At 47.0% G+C, this 18,042-nt stretch overlaps 1 pseudogene; it reads right to left on the minus strand.

Moving 5' to 3' along the window:
* Positions 1-1,205: 1,205 nt before the first annotated feature.
* Positions 1,206-2,028, minus strand: LOC136119034 (ester hydrolase C11orf54 homolog; annotated as a pseudogene).
* Between the last annotated feature and the right edge of the window lie 16,014 nt (positions 2,029-18,042).

An 18,042-nucleotide genomic window follows, 5' to 3' on the forward strand; every position in this document is an offset into this window, starting at 1 on the left:
AATGATCATGGTGGTAAGTTTCGGTAACAGCCATCACCTCACACAGTTACTCTTTATTCACAAGCTGACTGACTGGCAGGTTTGTCACTGATGTACATTGTGTTGTATCTATTGAAATGTGCTTCTGGAAAGAGATGGAACATTGGAGAAAACTGCTTCTGTGGTGAAAACATTGTTGCAAATTACAAAAACCACTCTTTTTTAATGAATGTAAAATTTTTATTCATTTCTTTTGGTACAAACTAGTGTTTATTTTAAAATAATATTTAGGAATTTATACTCACAGGACATGTTATAGTTAACATCCAAAGACAAAAAATATTTCGTGACAATTTATTATATACTTAGTACTAAAAAGCTCCTAAATCTGAACAGTGTTGGCGTTACAAGATTAGAGAGTTGTTTTGGGCTAATGATTATTACAGAAAAACACTGAAGAAAATTTCAACCATTACAATCGGTAAAGGTATAATTTTATATTTCATGAAGGACAGTAGTCATATTTAGCAATAGTCTCATTTATAGAGTATACTAACCTCGAGGTTGTATTTTGATGCTGTTTCTTTTCAATTCTCTTCTTGCAAATAACCAACAAGGCAGAAACTGCTTCCAACTGACAGTCCAAACAAAGGAGGAATCATGGCTAACCGTCTGGTTGCTAATATTTGTTAAAGGCAAATTGCAAACTTCTGAGAATGGTTCAACATCACCAAAAGGAGTAGAGTTGCTCCCTCTGACCACCTTATTCCATGAAAAAAGTGTACTTTGACTTCTAAAATGGATTTCAAAAATTCAGTAGAAAGATTTAACAACTATCAACATTTCCAACACTGATTTTTCTAACACCCAGAAACATACACTTAGCAGTTATAAGACTAATTTGAAAAACTGAATACTATTATACAAATGCAAATTATTACTGTTAGCTAGTAGGAATAATCACTTGATTCTTAATCCTGTTTATATTTAATTATAAACATAAGACTGATTTTTAGAAGAGAAAGAATGAAGAACATCTCCATCATGTGTCTTTGTTCCCAATAATCCCTTTCAGATAGATCTGTGAAGTAACACAGAGCACAGTGTCGACATACCTTTCATTTCAAAGGCCAAAAAAAATGGGCCTTAAGTAGTGAGATCACTTCTATTAGGCTTTATATTAGTATCAATTAATGAGTTAATCAGTCAAACGAGTATCAGTTGATTTAATCTCGCCCAAATGAATGGGTCTCTGTTGGTTGATCAATGCAATAGAGAAACTCTTGCAGGTAAGAAGTATCCAAGATATTCCACTGTGTCTGGGGTGGTGTCATAATGGTAGTGCCCACCTTCTTCATGATGACTGAAACAATGAGTGTGCTCCAACCACAAATCAAACCCTGGGTCTCTGGAGATAAAAACTGGCAAACCAAAGGAGGCTTCATCTCAAAAACGTAACCATTTATTCAAGTCTTCATCAGAGTTCAATGGGCAGGAAGAAAATTCTACTGGCATAATGTGAATCTTCACTTTTCTCTTCTGAATCACGAAAGTACCTCCCATTCCTACAGGCTTATCTCAATAATGTTTTTCAAGAGTCTGTCTTGGGCATCCCTGGTGGCGCAGTGGTTGAGAGTCCGCCTGCCGATGCAGTGAACACGGGTTCGTGCCCCGGTCCGGGAAGATCCTACATGCTGTGGAGCGCCTGGGCCCGTGAGCCATGGCCGCTGAGCCTGTGCGTCCGGAGCCTGTGCCCCGCAACGGGAGAGGCCACAACAGTGAGAGGCCCGCGTACCAGAAAAAAAAAAGAGTCTGTCTCATACAAGTCACAAACTTAAGTTTTCCAGTTCTTCTTTTGGCTTTCACTTCAATGACCTTTCCAGGTTGGCCTTCACTGGCAAAAAGATTAGCCAGTAATGCACACCCCAAATCATGATATTTCTCACTGTATTTCTCTAGTAGGCACCCTCCCTCTGCCGAGTTAACAGGAGCAAGGTAACTTCCATCCACAGGAGGTTTGTGTTCACTTTCTGTTTGAAAAACTGGCATAAACTCAGAATTGAATCCAAGAGTCTGAAATGGGCCTGCTCCTGCTCCAAAAACAAAAGCTCCAGGAAGCTGGATTTCTTTTAAGATTTTATTTAGATCATAAACTTTTTTTATTTATAAGAGGCAATAAGTAAGGCACACCTCCTACTTCTGCAATTCTAGTTTTCCCACAGATACCTTTTACGGGAAAGGTAAGTGGCTCCTTAGTCAAATTAGGGCAATCAACTACAGACACCTGGACATCAGCAAAGTTATCCGTTAGCACCTTCTGCTGAACTCCCAAACTCCGGAACTCCATGCTCCAGCAGCCCTCCTTTCCACGTGCTGCCTCTCCCCTTCTGCGCAGGTCCTAAGCAGAGGCCCCGCCCCACGCTTGGACGTCTCCCCGCCTAGGCCCCGCCCCACGCTCCAACGTCCCGGAAACGAAAGAAGGCTGCTGGGAGAGACGGGGAGCGGGCCTCTTCCCGCTTCCAGGAACCCAGTGTAGAGCGGGTCCCGCGTGAGGCCAGGGACGCGGATGCAGACCTCTGGGGCCTGTCGCAGGCCTGGATTAACTGACACACATGGCAGAGAGACGCCAGCTCCCAGGTACTGCCCGCCACCGTCCACCATCTAGGGAATGTGGCCGGGGACCCCCTCACGCACTACTCTGGGAGCGGGACGGGGCTGAGAAGAGGAGAAACACGCAGGGATGAGGCCTGACCAGGGAACGCCTGGGGGACCCACATGTGAAATCTAAAAAAAGATGGGTGTTTTTTTTTTTTCAAGAGAGAAAGAGCTGGGAAGAAGCACACTAACAGGAGACCCGAGTGTGAGCGCACATGTGCCTCCTTCCTTGCCTCCTGCACACGCTGCTGGGTTGATTACTCACCGTGGCTGGGCCGTGGGGGGAGGGGGGGGGGTGTCAGGCTTTGCCCTGGGGATTTGGGCAATTACAGTTCTGAGTGTTGAAAAAAATAGTCTCATTGCGCCCATGGGCACCTCTGGATGCTCAGAGGGAAAGGTGTCAGCAGGGTCCTCGTCAAGCTGCCCAGATACCCTGACTAAAGGGGAGAATTACACGTATTGAACTCCCTGCGTTCTCTCCCCTTTACTCCTACCCACCTCTACTTCCCAGATCCCAAAGCAAAAAACAACACAAGAGTGACAGCGGTGGCCAGCTTACAGATAGAGAGCTGTGAAAAAAATCCAAAGTAGATTTTCAAGTCCACCCTGTTTATGCGACTTTCCAAGTGGTTAAGTCAATGATTCCCAGCCGCGGTTTTAGGACACCCCCAAGTGTCTTTATTCCAAGGGCGATCGTGAAATTCCAAAAATAAAATGATTTTAAGTCCCTGCACTTTAAACTAAGCTCACACCTTGTACTCGTTACAAGCACACACTTTCAGAGGGAAAGAGATTGAGAAATCCAACAACAGTCTGATTCCAACAGACCGGCCACAGCAATCAAAATACCACTTTGTATTTGGGTAACGCTTTGTGGCTTTGAGAGCACTTTCTGATTCCTGGGTTAGTGACTAAACGTGTGAATTAATACAAAAGATGACTGTTCTAGCCTCCACATTGCACTAGAGGTAGGAACGGAGACGGGCCCTTCCTCTGGCATGAAGCTATCGCTATGTAGCTCATCTGTGAAGTTTCAGTCTGTCAGCGGCTGGTGGAGGTGCTGTTTGGAAAAAGCTGGTGGCCCAGGCCTGGGCGGCAGTGGCATTGCTTGGGCCAGGCAAACAGGGCTCTGCGGGGCCCGGGGTCATGGTCAAAGAGAAGGAAGGGCAGGCAGCTTCAGGCTGGCTTTCCCACTGGGCCAAGCAAGGCTGGAAGTTCTGGGGCGGCGGTGTGAGCAGCTGGCCAGGTTAGCAATGAGCTCATGAGCAGCAAAGCCCAGGCTGAAATCTGGGTCCGTTTCTTCCAGAGCTCACTCCCCTGTCAGCCTGCGGAGCTGCCTCTCGGTCGAATTCCTAGAACTGAGTTGTGTTCAGAGAAACTAGGGTCTGCTTATGTGGGGCTGCCTGCGTCCTAACAGGTTGATGTTTATTTTAAAGCAACACCACGGAAATTGCAGAACAGAGAGCAAACTTTTAAAGAAAGTTTTAAAGAAAATAAATATGAGACAAAAACTGAGAGAAGCGTTATGTGTCACGGAAACACAATTCGAAGAGGTTCAGAAGGCCTTCTGCTGAAGCAAGCAGAGCTTCCTCCTCCACTCTTACCTCTGGCCTCACCCTTTAGCGCCGGCCCACCTGTTCACTCCCCCCTGAGGGGCTGATGTGCTGTATGCTTGTGGTTTTGATGCCTCGTGGGCAGGATGGCTCAGGGCCCCTCTCTGGAGAGGGACAACTCACTGAGAAAATGGCCAAGGGCAGAGAAACAGCTCCAAAGGCTGATAAGACCAGCCAGAAAGAGTTAGGCTGTAATTAGTGGGGTTTGGGTATCTGTCTCCAGAAATCTAGCCCAACAGGTACACTGAGTGTTTAAATAATGAACTAAAGTTAAAAACATAAAAATGCACATTATATGTGTGTTGTGAATGACATTCACATGCACCGTGTACAACTGTACTGAATACAGTTTTCCAGTCCGTACGTGAAACAATGTGGCAGATTAATAATTGTGGCAATCATATTAGCTGTAGATGACCAACACATAAACCCACACGCTACTGTAATTTGGCAGTTTATTTGTATTTTAGGGAGTCACAACTAACGCTGCATAAGTACATCAAGGTTCACTTTATCAATTCAGGGACTGACTGTTGTATTATTTTATATTTCACTCTGAAAGATAGAATTAAAACATCTTTAGGGTAGAAAAACATATTTCAGAAAAAACTTTGTTTCCTCTTTAAATTGACCATATCTGGCTATATACTTTTTTTTTTTTTTCAGTACACGGGCCTCTCACTGTTGTGGCCTCTCCCGTTGCGGAGCACAGGCTCCGGACGCGCAGGCTCAGCGGCCGTGGCGCACGGGCCCAGCTGCTCCGCGGCATGTGGGATCCCGGACCGGGGCACGAACCCATGTCCCCTGCATCGGCAGGCGGACTCTCAACCACTGCGCCACCAGGGAAGCCCCTGGCTATATACTTTTTAACTTATTTCAGTATTTTTACCATGGGTAGTTAGGTCTAAGCAACAAAAAGGAATTGTCATTCCCCAGGATATAATATACATGATAGAAAATGACTGTCCTTATGTATTCACACTGACACAGACAATTACAAAAGGGGCAGTCTGGGATCTACTTTATTTTCTGCAGTTGTCATGAAAAGCAATGTCTGTTTTCACTTGGGAAATGATACATTATAAAAATCAGGTCAAAAGATGCAGATAGTTGTCACTGTTTAGATGTAGCTTTAAACCCTGGAGAATGTTCTTAATGTTTTATTTCCCGTTCATTTAGTAGCTTCCATGACTAGGTTTGGGTGCAAGGAAATTTACTTCATGGAAAATCATGCACCACATAGTCTTAGTATACACTTTCAACAGTCAGGCATCGTCTCCAGATTTCGATTTTTCCAAAGTCCTGGCAGTTTGCTACACGTCGGTGATATCTGTTCATACTTTATATACTATTTTATGATGACTCAGGCGGATTCGGGTTATAAGTATCTTTAGGAGAACTGCATCCTTTGTTTATTACAGAATATAGACAATGCTGCATGAATAATTTCTAGCCTAAGTGGATGGCAACCGCATACTTCTACTTGCTGAGGCCAAACTTTCAGAATCGTTTTTGATTCCTCTCACATTCTACATCCAAATCCCCCAGACAGTGCTTTTGACTCAACCTGTGGAATATATCCAGAATCTTCCCAGGGCTCACAGCTTCCCCTGCCATCCTGGAGTGAGGCCCCCTATTCGGGCACCGTCCTCCTGTCTGGTCCTCCTGCCCTGGCCCTGGTCCTCTTTCAGTCTGTTTTCTGCCCAGCAGGCAGAGTGTCCCTTTTAGAGCATGAGTCAGATCTTGTCACTGTCCTGTCCCAGCCCTGCCATGGCCCACCTCACTCAGAGGGAGAGTCAAAGTCCCCACGATGGTCAGCCAGGCCCACACTCCTCGCCCCCAGCTCCACACTCTGCACCAGCCACGCTGCCCTCTCCACCCTGCCTCCAGGCCTTTGCTCTCTCTTTCCAGATAGTCACTTGGCTGGTTCCTTCACCTTCTTCAAGTGTCGACCTAAATCTCGCCGCCTTATTGAAGCCTGGTGTGAATACTCCCATTTAGGATGGGAAACCGTCCTGTCACAAACCTGTTCCCCCAAACAGTGCTGATCTCCCCATGCCACTCTCCTCCTCTTTCCGTAGCCCTTATCTATCACCCTTAGCAAACCGTAGAACTTGCCTATTTATTACGGTTATTGTCTGTTTTCTCCCTAACCTGAATGTACATTCTGGAAGGCAGGGATCTTTCTTTGTTCTGTTCACTGATGCATCCCCAACTTGATAAATACCTGTTTATTTCAAGCGTCCAGAGGCACTTGATAAATACCTGTTGGAGGCATCAGTGTGATGCCTCAATCTACCTAACAGAGCAGCATCACATGGTCGCTCTGGTGAAGGCCTGTGGGGCTGCAGCCTATCCTCCCTGCACTGGGCTATGGCTCAGTCACGTCTTACCTGGAGAAGGACCAGAGCCCAGCCTCCTTTGAGCTGAGTCTGCTGTCTTATAGATGGATTCATGGGTGCCTGTTTTTCTTTTCCTATTTAGCACCTTTAATTATCCTGAAAAACAATTTGAGTGTGATGGTAAATTAAAACATGTTTCTAACATGAGTAATTTTTTCTGATGTATGTGCTTTTCCAGGTTTGCAGGCAGGGCTGACCTCGTGAGTAGACCACTCATGTAGTCTTGTGCAGTTGGAAGGGTCTGAGGAAGGCCAGCTTGCCCCCAAATATCTTCCTTCTGGTGGCATGGCCCACCAGGAGGTTAATGGGCTGGAGGGACAGTTATTGAAGTTTGTGATGACTCCCACCTGGGGGAGGCAAGTCTTGATTGTTCACTTGGTTAGTGAAATCCTAAATGGTGAGAAATAGTATGGAAATGCATTAGCGAATGAGTTAAAGCTGGAAGCGTGAGAATGCATATTAGAGCAATGGCTTGTCGACGGCATGCCTGACGTTCACAGTGCAGTTTTCCTTTAATGCCCTTCAGAATGGAACTTCAGCGTCTGCATCGGTCAGGATGGGGCGGGAGGCTGCGTGGCGGTCCCTGGGCCAACCTGCCTGTGTTCCCTGAGGAGAGCTGACTGGCTGTCAGCTGAGGCTCAGTTCAGAGAAGGAACGCCTTAGAACGGCAGTCACCTACCAGACAAATAGCAAAAGCTCTGGGCACGTGGTGCCAAAGATGAACACTGCAGCTTTTGTTTGAAGGATTTTCCCGGATATTTCTGATCTATCCACCCGGAAGTTAATGCAAATGAATGCCGACCATAAGTTAAGTCTGGACCAGCGGGTCTTCAGCCTTCCTCGGGAGCATTCGGGGCTGGCAGCTTTCCTACCAGAGACACGATCCACTCCCACACAAATGAGGAAGGGAAACAGCCTTGGGCCTTGAAGCCTACGGCTATTCAGACACGAGGCCTCGGAGGCCATGGGTGAGGAAGACAGGTCCCGCAGCATCTGTGACCGCAGTGCACAGACCGTCACCTTCTTTTCTCCCCACTGCAGTCAGGAAAGTGCAGGGTCTGGAAATGCACACAGTGAAAGAGGGGACACCCTGTTTGTACTGCGCACATCTGCGGTTTCTGAAGTGTAGGCTTGTCCACAAGTGTAACTTCTGCTACAACGCAACGTCTTTCTGCTGCTTCTCCCTGCTTGCAGCTGGGAGGCCTGGCAGGGACCGCCACTGGGCCTTTATTCGGTGGGTCTCACCAGGGCGCACGGGCACGGCCTCTGTTCTGAAGTCGCTAAAGCATTAGCGCAGGCCGTGGGTCCAGCCCTCGGCCCATCGCAGGCCTGCCCGGCTCTCTTTCCAGAGGGCGGAAGTCCCCGTCCTGCTTCCCAGTGTCCACCAGGCCACAGGTTGTCTGATCCAGGAGCTTCCATCTCCAGACAGGCCTGGATCTGGGGAGCGGGGCCGCGGTAGGATAAGGAGGAGCCTGGAAGGCGCAGGGCCTGGGGAGAGGTGGAGCCTGGGCTGGAAAGGGTGTGTCCTGGGTCGGGCCTGAACTTGGAGGGGCGTGGCCTCAACTTGGGCGGAGCCCGAGGTGGGGCAGGGTAGGCGGGACCTGAAGTCCCCACCCGGGTTGGGTGGAGCCTAGGAAGGGGTGGGGCCCTAGGCGGAGCCTGTATTGGGAGGGGCGGGGCCCTGGTGGGCGGGGTCACCCTCCCTCTGTTGGCTCAGGTCCCTCTAGGCAAAGCTGCAAGTCTTATCTGGAAGGCTTTCCTTGTGGAGTGATTGCAGGAAGGGTGATATGCTCTAGCCTTCTTGTGTTTGTCCTGTTCCTACCCTACACCCAGGGATAAGCTAACTGGTTCAAACAAACGGAGAAATGTGCCCCATCAGGGGCTCCAAGCGTTTTTCCCGGACCAGGCTCCTGGCCATTAGAGTAGATGAGACAGACACAGGCCCCTTAGGAATGAGCTGCCTTACAGGTGAGATGAACTGTGACCTTCCACGAATCAAAATGCTTTTCAATGGTTTTATGGTTTAAAAAATCACAAAAGAAATACAAGATTATTGCTTAAAAAAATCAAAATGATGCTGTTGTATATGGAGTAAAAAGTGAAATCCTTCTTTATATTTCTTGCCCTCCACTCCCACTATCCACATGGGACACTGTTGTAAGCACTGTTGAAAGGTTTGGTGCACCTTTCTGGAGGTTTTCCTGTCCATTAAGTGTGAGTGCACACACAATCCGCATTAAACATACACATGGTATTTTTTTTTCTTTTTCTTATGTACATAGGGCTGTAGCTTACATACTCAAAACAAAAACACTGCATCAGGAGGGTGTTCCTAGCAGTATATTTGATCCATCTCATTCTTTTCAACCAGGGCATACCATTCCACAGTATGGGTGCAATCATGAAAACATTTGGTGGCTGTATTAGTTTCCTGGAGCTGCCATTAAAAAAAATTACCACAGTCTTGGTGGCTTAAAACCACAGAAATTTGTTCTCTCACAATTCTGCAGTCTAGAACTCCAAAATCAAGGTGTCAGCAAGACTGTGCTCCGGCAGGGCTCTGGGGGAGGATCCTTCCTTGCCTCTTCCAGTACTGGGGGCTCTAGGAAATCCTTGGTGGTCCTTGGCCTGCAGCTGCATCACTCCAGTCTGCCTCCATCTTCGTATGGCCTTCTCTGTGCATCTTCTCCTCTTTTTATAAGGACATTGAATTTGGGGCCCATCTTAACTAATTGCATCTTCAAAGACTGTTTACAAATAAGGTCACATTCTGAGGTTCTGGGTGGACACGAATTTTGGGGAACCACTATTCAACTCACTATGGTAACCATAGGTCTTGATGGCTTCATTTTACTGCCCATTGTCTGTCCCAGTCCAAACCCAGATGGAAGAGTCATGAGGGCCCATTCCTGAAGAACTTTCCATTCATCCCATGAACAGCAATGGACTGAGCACCTGCTATGTGCTAGGCACCTAGATTAGAATAAACTGTGGGCAAGACCGAGGCTCCGGCCTCACACAGGGCAATTGCTCTGTGACAAGGGCTATGTCTGTCATCAGAGAATCCCCATGCCTAACACAGTGCCTGGAGCTTAATAACTAAGTGTTCAATTAATGAATGAGTGAATAGATAAATGAGAGATAATAATAAAAAGCAGATAATAATAATACATAGTGGTATGATACTGCGATAGGGGCAAAGTACAGGGCAGCCAGAAGAGCAGCTGTAATCGAGACTTTGGGCGTTAGGGATGCTTTGTTGGATGAAATAACTCCTAAATTGGGACCTTACTGGAGTTAATTAGGCAAAGAGTGTGGGGTCGGAGTGGGTGGAATGTTGTAAGCAGAGGAAAGGGTGGCTTGGCAGCTGGAGGTGAAACAGGTGTAGAGAATCAGAAGCCATTAGCTGCTCAGGATGGGTCCTGAGCCGTCTCCGCGGGGGACAGTGGTAAAGGAAAAGCTGCAGGGCCCTCTAGAACAGTCTGTCTAATAGAACCTTCTGCAGTGAGGGAAGTGCTCTAGATCTGGTCTGTCCAAGGTGGCGGCCATAGCCACATGTGGCTAGTGAGCGCCTGAAATGAGGCTAATGTAACTGAGGAACCGAACGCTTAATTTTATTAAATTTTTCAGAATTTAAATGTAAGTAGCCACGTGTGCCAGGAGTTCTTGTATGAATAAAGCAGCTCTAGATCCTAGTATCCTAACTTAATCCAAAATCACAGTTTTGTCCATGAATTCAACTTCTTCCTGTACTGCTAAGTCCTTTGCTAGATTTATCTACCATCGGGGAGCCAAACGGATCTGAGCTCTGCCTGCTGTCCAGGTTAACAGAGGCCACGTCAGGAGCTGGGTGGCAGAGGCAGAGCCAGGGCTTAGATCTGAAATGCAGTTAACATTTCTTAAATGTCTATGGTAATCTAGACACACATGACCATTCTTTGAAACACACACTGTTACTTTTAATTTAAAGAACTACGTGTAAATATGTACCAACAGTGGGAAAGACCCATTGCCTCTGGGTAGAGTCAACTGAGGATCAGAGGTCGGGAGGTCAGGGGGCAGGAGAGTTTCTTTTCACAAAATGCCCTTTTATCCTGTTAGATTTAATATGAGCACATGCTCTCATTAAAAGTCAACCAAGAAAGCAAAACCAATGGTTTTTAGTGATAAACAGTGGCTACTACAAAACGAAGGGAATTAGAATTCCCCTTGGCTCTGGGAGCCAGCTGAGCAAGGTCTAAAGTCAGTGAGTTTTACTTGATGCACTTACTGTAGATGAGATTTTAAAAGCTCACCATTTCCCAGAGACAGTGCTTCCTAGCTGTTGTCTGGAGAGGGGCAAGGAGGCTCCCCAGATTCCATAAGAAGCAGGCAACCTAAAATGTACCCCATGCCAAACAAGCCATGAGTTGTGCCATGTTGAAACTGTAACTGGGTGAGAGAGAGTGAATCACAACTGAGAAAATGTGGTCACAAGGAGAAGTCAGGATATGGGTCTGCTGGGCAACTCCAGAGATATGTCAGAAGCGGCTGCACCAGCAGGCTGACTCGGTCCTCCGCCTGCAGCCAGACAGCCACGGCCATAAGGACTTGAAAAGGGGATACTTTAAGGATATCGGGTCTCCTTTGTTCTGTCTTTATATCCAGTAAGTAGCGTTCTTACCTCCCTTTGCATTTTGTAGTGCGTTTTCCCACTGGGGAGAAACAGTGCTGACTGGGTGCGACAAGTATGCTCATGATACACGGGAGTGAGTGCATTAACGCTCTGCAGTGCCACAGCCAGTCTGTGAATTTGGATTTCGGGGCCAGCGTCACATATGGAAGCAACACAGGCTTGGAATGAGAGGAACCCAGCTCCCATTCTCAGCTTCTCCCCTCATTAATGTGTGATCTTGACCTTATTACTTAACCTCTGAGCTTCAGCTTCTCCTGTGCGAGATGGAAATGAGCTTGGGTAAAAATCGAGAAAATACGGGCAAAGCACTTGAGATAATGTCATGTGATAGACATTCGATAGATGGTTCTCTCTCGCTCTCCCATGTATAAATGAACATATCAAGCCATACATATATGACACAGAGTCCCCCTCAGTGAGCTGGACGGGACTCCAGCTACACGCACAGCCTCTAAGCTCCCCCAGAGTCCGCCGGCCAGCTCCATCGAGTTTATTTGGGTTTGGGACATCAGATCAAGCTCTGAAGACAGGAGCCTGGATCTAGGCAAAGTCTGCCACCGGCTGGATCTGTGACCGAGCAAGTGACAGAGCCTGCCTGGGCCTCAGAGTCCTCATCTGTCAAATCATGGGGACACCTGAGCAAGAAAGAGCAACATTGCAAACCACAAAGAATAGAAGGTGGGAGTAATGGCAGAGGAAAAGGACTCAAGTCAAAGACAGTGACACTTGCAGCGTCATCTCCTGAATCCTTCTTTCCTATATGCTGACTGATGATGCTGCACCCGAGCCCTAGCCTTCGGTGGCCACTTCCAAGCAAGTGCACTTGGTGGGAAGGAAAGGGCCCCTGGAGGCTGTGCAGTCAGGCGGGGTCGGGGCAGGGTTTGTGCCTGGCAGGGAAGCTCCATTCAAGTTGCCTCTGTCGTGTTTGACAATGATTTTCCCTGAATGAAAGACCCTTAAAACATTTTCTGGCATGTAGTGAAATTTTAGTAACTCTATATTTTGTATCAGAAGCAAGATGTAAATGTTACTGGATCACAAGGGAAAACTCAGTTCTGTTTTACTCATTCACACAACCCAGTGAAGAGTGTACAATGGAAAGGACTTGGATGGGTGTGATTCACACTTCTTTCCCAAAGTAGGATAAGCAACAAGGCCATGTCCGAATGGACAGTGGTCATGGAGGCACATAACACTCATGTCCAGATACTGTCGGGAGGCAGTAAGATGCTCTGATATGGGTTCAGCAGGGGCTGGAAGCCAATAGCATTTGGAGAGAGGAGGGTCTGAACAATAAGGCTGTTTCTTCTCCCTGAGTCAGTAAAGACTAAAACCATTAGCTTCAGAAATTGCCTTCTTGGGCTGAGTCCCCACTCCTCCTTCCAGAACTTAGACAAAGACCTCAACTCTGTTCTCAGCTTCCCCACCTGTAACTTAAGGGCATCCTTCATCATTCTCACAGGGTTGTTCTGAGGATTAACTCAGCGAGTATCTGTAGAGTCTGGCCCTTAGCGCTTGTGAAGGTCAGCATCGTGCAGAAGAAGCGGAGGAACGGGGTGGCGGGACGTGGTGAGCCAGATGGAGCCTAAGTGGCAAAGTTCGGTTTTGAGCAAAAGCCCAGTCATGGGAGGGGAGGCTGACACAGCTTCTGGTGTTCAATCAGGAAGAGAAGATTTAATCAGTAATCACCTAGTGAGAGAGGAAAAACTGTAGGTTATTGTCATCCTTCCTCCCTCTTCTCAACATACAAATGCCACATTAATGACGTCCCCCAGAAAAGAATCCCTCTTTGACCCACACGCCCCTTCAGTTACTGAGCCCTCTGTCCTCCATCCACTCCTGACTCCAGGGAAGGTCCCGCCATCTCTCCTCCATCCACAGCAGGACTCCGGGCTGCCTCTTACACCATCCTCCTGTGCTTTCTCTTGTTCTCTCTTGCACTTGCTCCATCAGGCTTCACTCCACGAAGGCTACCAATATCAGGGTCCCTAGTGACCTTCGTGGGGCTACATCAACCCGCAATTCTTAGTCTTCCTCTTTCTTGACCAATTTGCGGCTCTTGTCACATTTGACCATTTCCTCGTCATTACATGATTGCTTTCAGTTGGCTTGGGGAACACCACACTCCCTTGGTTTTCTCCTCTGTCCCTGACTGCTGCTTTGGAGTCTCCTGTGCCGTTCTTCCTCACCCCCAAACTCTGCCCATTGCGGTGCTTGGGGTATCATGGGTCCTCTTCACTTCTGGTGATCTCATTAGTCTCCTGGCCACCGGTAGGGTGAGGTCTCCCACATTCAGATCTCCGGCCCAGACCAGCTCCCTTAACTCCAAGTTTATGTCCAACACCCCAGGTGAACAGGCGTCTCAAGCCTCCAGCTCTTTCTTTTTTTGACATAGGAATACCAACTTCATTTTGTCCAGGAAGGATGTTAAAAGAAAAAAAAAAACTTTACTATTTAGAATCACCTTCATTTCACAAAACAAAGGACATGTTAATATTTTAAAAATAGAAAGAGCATAATCTCAGGATCAAGCCTCCAACTCTTGCTCTTTCCCCCAAAACTTGCTGCTCGTATGGCTTCTTATTTCAGTAAATGACAACTTCATACTTTTGGTTGCTGCTTGGGACTGAATTGTGTCACCCAGATTCATATGTTGAAGCCCTAAGCCCCCATGTGACTGTATTAGAGAGAGGGCCCTATGGCGAATTAAGGTTAAATGAGGTTGTAAAGGTGGAGCCCTGATCCCATAGAACTGGTGTCCTTATAAGAAGAGGAAGAGACACAGAGATCTGTCAGCAAATTCTGTCTTCAAAATACATCCAGACTTTATCTGCCACTCATCACCAACAGGGTTCAGGCTGTCGGATTATTGCAGCAACCTCTTAGCTCATCTTCCTGTGCTAGTAGGAAGGAAGGTGCCATCCACCTGGTACCTGAAAAGCTTTCCTTGGGAATGTGGGGAGTTTTCATTCTTCTGAGGTTGGAATAATCCTCGGAGAAACAATATGTGGGGTTCAAACAGTCCCAGTGGTCTCCTTGGGACTTAACCGTTAGGAAAAAAGGAAAGTTACCCAGAAAAGCAGTGGTTCCAGTGTCCGGCCAGGGTCGGCGTGGGCCCCCTGAGAGCACTTGCCCGCGATGCGGGTCACAGCCAGCCTGGCCTTGGGCCCTACATCCTCCGCCAAGCCCGCTCTAACCCCAGGAGGGAGTCTGACACTCACAATGCAGCCAAGAACTGTTACTGGAACTCCATGTTCTGATGGCTCCTGCAGAGACCGCTGACAATTTTTGCTTCAGAGGAGCAAAATTTCTTCCAGGAAAAACCTTCTACAGAACAGATTTAAAAATCACATGAAGTCACAAAAAGATATTCCTTCTGACAAAGAGGCAGGAGGAGCCAGGGGCTGCCTGACCTTTGGCGAGGGGTCAGCCTGGGCCTGCCTGCACCTACTTGCTTCGGTGCAGGAATTAACCCTGGCGGCTTCTTCCTCGAAGGCCAGAAAGCCCAGAGCGCTGAGGGTGCTAAGCCTACTGCCTCCCAGTTCCTGGTGGGCGCTGGTTACAGGAAAGCAAGGGGTCTTTGTGTTTGGCTCCTGCCAGCTGGGACTATGAGAGCTGATTGCCTTCAGAGCGCTTCTCGTTGAATGTTTGTGCTCATTCCTTAAAACTTTCTGAAACAGGCAGTTAAGAACCGATGACTTCAAAGTGAAATGAAAGGCGTAAGAGAAAGCATCAAGGGTGTTGTATAGCAACCATCTTCAAGAAACACGAAGCACTTCACATCAGGGGATGTCTTGACATACGGTCCCCAGACTCCGGAGGCCCAGGTTGTCTTCGGTCCCTTGCCATGGGATGCTGGGTGGATATAAATGATTTGTTTCTCGTCTTTAATAAAGTACTTAAAATGGCCACAGTGGTACATGCATCTGGTTAAAAAGTTCCAGCAGCGTAAAGGCTTCATGAAGGACCACAGGCTTTTCTCCAGCTGTCTCTCCCCTCCCACCACCCTTCCTCCTCTCTTGGTTTTTATCAGGGGACTTTTAGTTTTACACCGTCATGGTTCATATCCACGTTTGCCTCTAGAAACACAATGAAATGTGGTGCTCTGTCTGTAGATTTATTCCAAATGTTTCAAACATGTAAACAGTGTTTGATATGCAAATGTAAAGGTCTTTTAAGATCTTTAGGCTCTAACTCTCTGAGGCCTGGGTCCCTGTGTGATTACCAAAGAAAACCCTGGCTTGGCCCATTCAGTTATCTTCCAATTGTCCCCTTTGGGGTGGCAGGAACCATGCAGGCAGCAGCAGATCCCATCATGCAAAGACTTCATTCTGCATGTATCTGCATGGCTCCAGACCAGGTTTGCAAGGCACACGCAGATGTTATGCAAGTACCTGAGGTAATTACTGACTACTCTTGCTGGCTGCCTTGCAATAAAATCGGGGAGAAGGGCTCCACAGCTCAACCCCATTAGGTCACCAGAAGGCCCAGTATCTTCTTCTGAGCATGAGTTTAGGGCAGGAGAGCTGGCAAAGATGGAAATGTAGGCTTCTGGGTAGCTGTCAGGGCCTGTTGACATCACCCCGCAGAAACTGCAAAAATAAAATAAAAGTGAAAAGATTTCCCAAAGCCTTTGACAGAAAAAGTACTTTTTAATCAGATGCAGAAATCCTTCTCAGCAAACAGCGGTGCTGAAGCAGCCACACTCAGGCCACAGCACGGTGAGGGCCAACGAAGCAGGACCTGCTTTCAGTGTCAGACTGTGGACCCAGGTTTGGTTCTTGGCTTTGTTCCTTATGAGCTGTTGGGTCCTGTTAACTTACTTCCTCTCTGTAAGCCTGTTTCCTAAAGTGTAGGGGTACCTGCCTTACCCTTCTTGTGGGATGGTGAACCTCCACGCCCAGCAGGCTGTGCACAGCTGGTCACCACCACCCACCTCCTGTTCCCAGGAGATGTTCATGTCTTCACTCTGGTCCATCCTGTTTCAGGCAGGGTTGAGCCAACACCTGCAGACAGACCTCGTCTTCAAATGCATATTTTTTTATCATCTTTATTGGACTATAATTGCTTTACATTGTTGTGTTAGTTGCTGCCCTATAACAAAGTGAATCAGCTATACGTATACATATCTCCCCATAACCCCTCCTTCTTATATCTGCCTGCCACCCTTCCTATCCCACCCCTCTAGGTGGTCACCGAGCTGATCTCCCTGTGCTATGCAGCTGCTTCCCACTAGTTATTTTACATTTGGTAGTGTATATATGTCCATGCCACTCTCTCACTTCGTCCCATCTTACCCTTCCCCCTCTCCCTGTCCTCAAGTCCGTTCTCTACGTCTGCGTCTTTATTCCTGTCCTGCCCTTAGGTTCGTCAGAATCATTTACTTTTTTTTAGATTCCATATATATGTGTTAGCATATGGTATTTGTTTTTCTCTTTCTGACTTCACTCTGTATGACAGACTCTAGGTCCATCCACCTCACTACAAATAACTCATTTTCATTTCTTTTTATGGCTGAGTAATATTCTATTGTATATATGTGCCTCATCTTCTTTATCCATTCATCTGTTGATGGACACTTAGGTTGCTTCCATGTCCTTGGCTATTGTAAATAGTGCTGCAGTGAACATTGTGGTACATGACTCTTTTTTTTTTTTTAATTTATTTATTTTTATTTTTGGCTGCATTGGGTCTTCGTTGCTGCATGGGGGCTTTCTCTAGTTGTGGCGAGCGGGAGCTACTCTTCATTGTGGTGCGTGGGCTTCTCATTGCGGGGGCTTCTCGTTGTGAAGCACGGGCTCTAGGCACACGGGCTTCAGTAGTTGTGGCACGTGGGCTCCGTAGTTGTGGCTTGCGGGGCTCTAGAGCGCAGTCTCAGTAGCTGTGACACATGGGCTTAGTTGCTCCACGGCATGTGGGATCTTCCCGAACCAGGGCTTGAACCTATGTGTCCTGCATTGGCAGGCAGATTCTTAACTACTGTTCCACCAGGGAAGCCCACATTACTGTATTTGAATTATGGTTTTCTCAGGGTGTATGCCCAGTAGTGGGATTGCTGGGTTGTATGGTAGTTCTATTTTTAGTTTTTAAGGAACCTCCATACTGTTCTCCATAGTGGCTGGATCAGTTTACATTCCCACCAGCAGTGCAAGAAGGTTCCCTTTTCTCCACACCCTCTCCAGCATTTATTGTTTGTAGATTTTTTGATGATGGCCATTCTGACCGGAGTGAGATGATACCTCATTGTAGTTTTGATTTGCATTTCTCTAATGATTGGTAATGTTGAGCATCCTTTCATTTGTTTGTTGGCAATCTGTATATCTTCTTTGGAGAAATGTCTATTTAGGACTTCTGCCCATTTGTGGATTTGGTTGTTTGTTTTTTTGATATTGAGCTGCATGTGCTGTTTGTATATGTTGGAGATTAATCCTTTGTCAGTTGCTTTGTTTGTGAATATTTTCGCCCATTCGGAGGGTTGTCTTTTCGTCTTGTTCAAGTTTTCCTTTGCTGTGCAAAAGCTTTGAAGTTTCATTAGGTCCCATTTGTTTATTTTTGTCTTTATTTCCATTTCTCTAAAAGGTGGGTCAAAAAGGATCTTGCTGTGATATATGTTATAGAGTGTTCTGCCTATGTTTTCCTCTAAGAGTTTTTTTTTTTTCTTTTTCCTTTTTTGCGGTACACGGGCCTCTCATTGCTGTGGCCTCTCCCTTGTGGGGCA

Source organism: Phocoena phocoena, chromosome 2 (genome assembly GCF_963924675.1).
Source record: "Phocoena phocoena chromosome 2, mPhoPho1.1, whole genome shotgun sequence".
Classification (NCBI taxonomy): domain Eukaryota; kingdom Metazoa; phylum Chordata; class Mammalia; order Artiodactyla; family Phocoenidae; genus Phocoena; species Phocoena phocoena.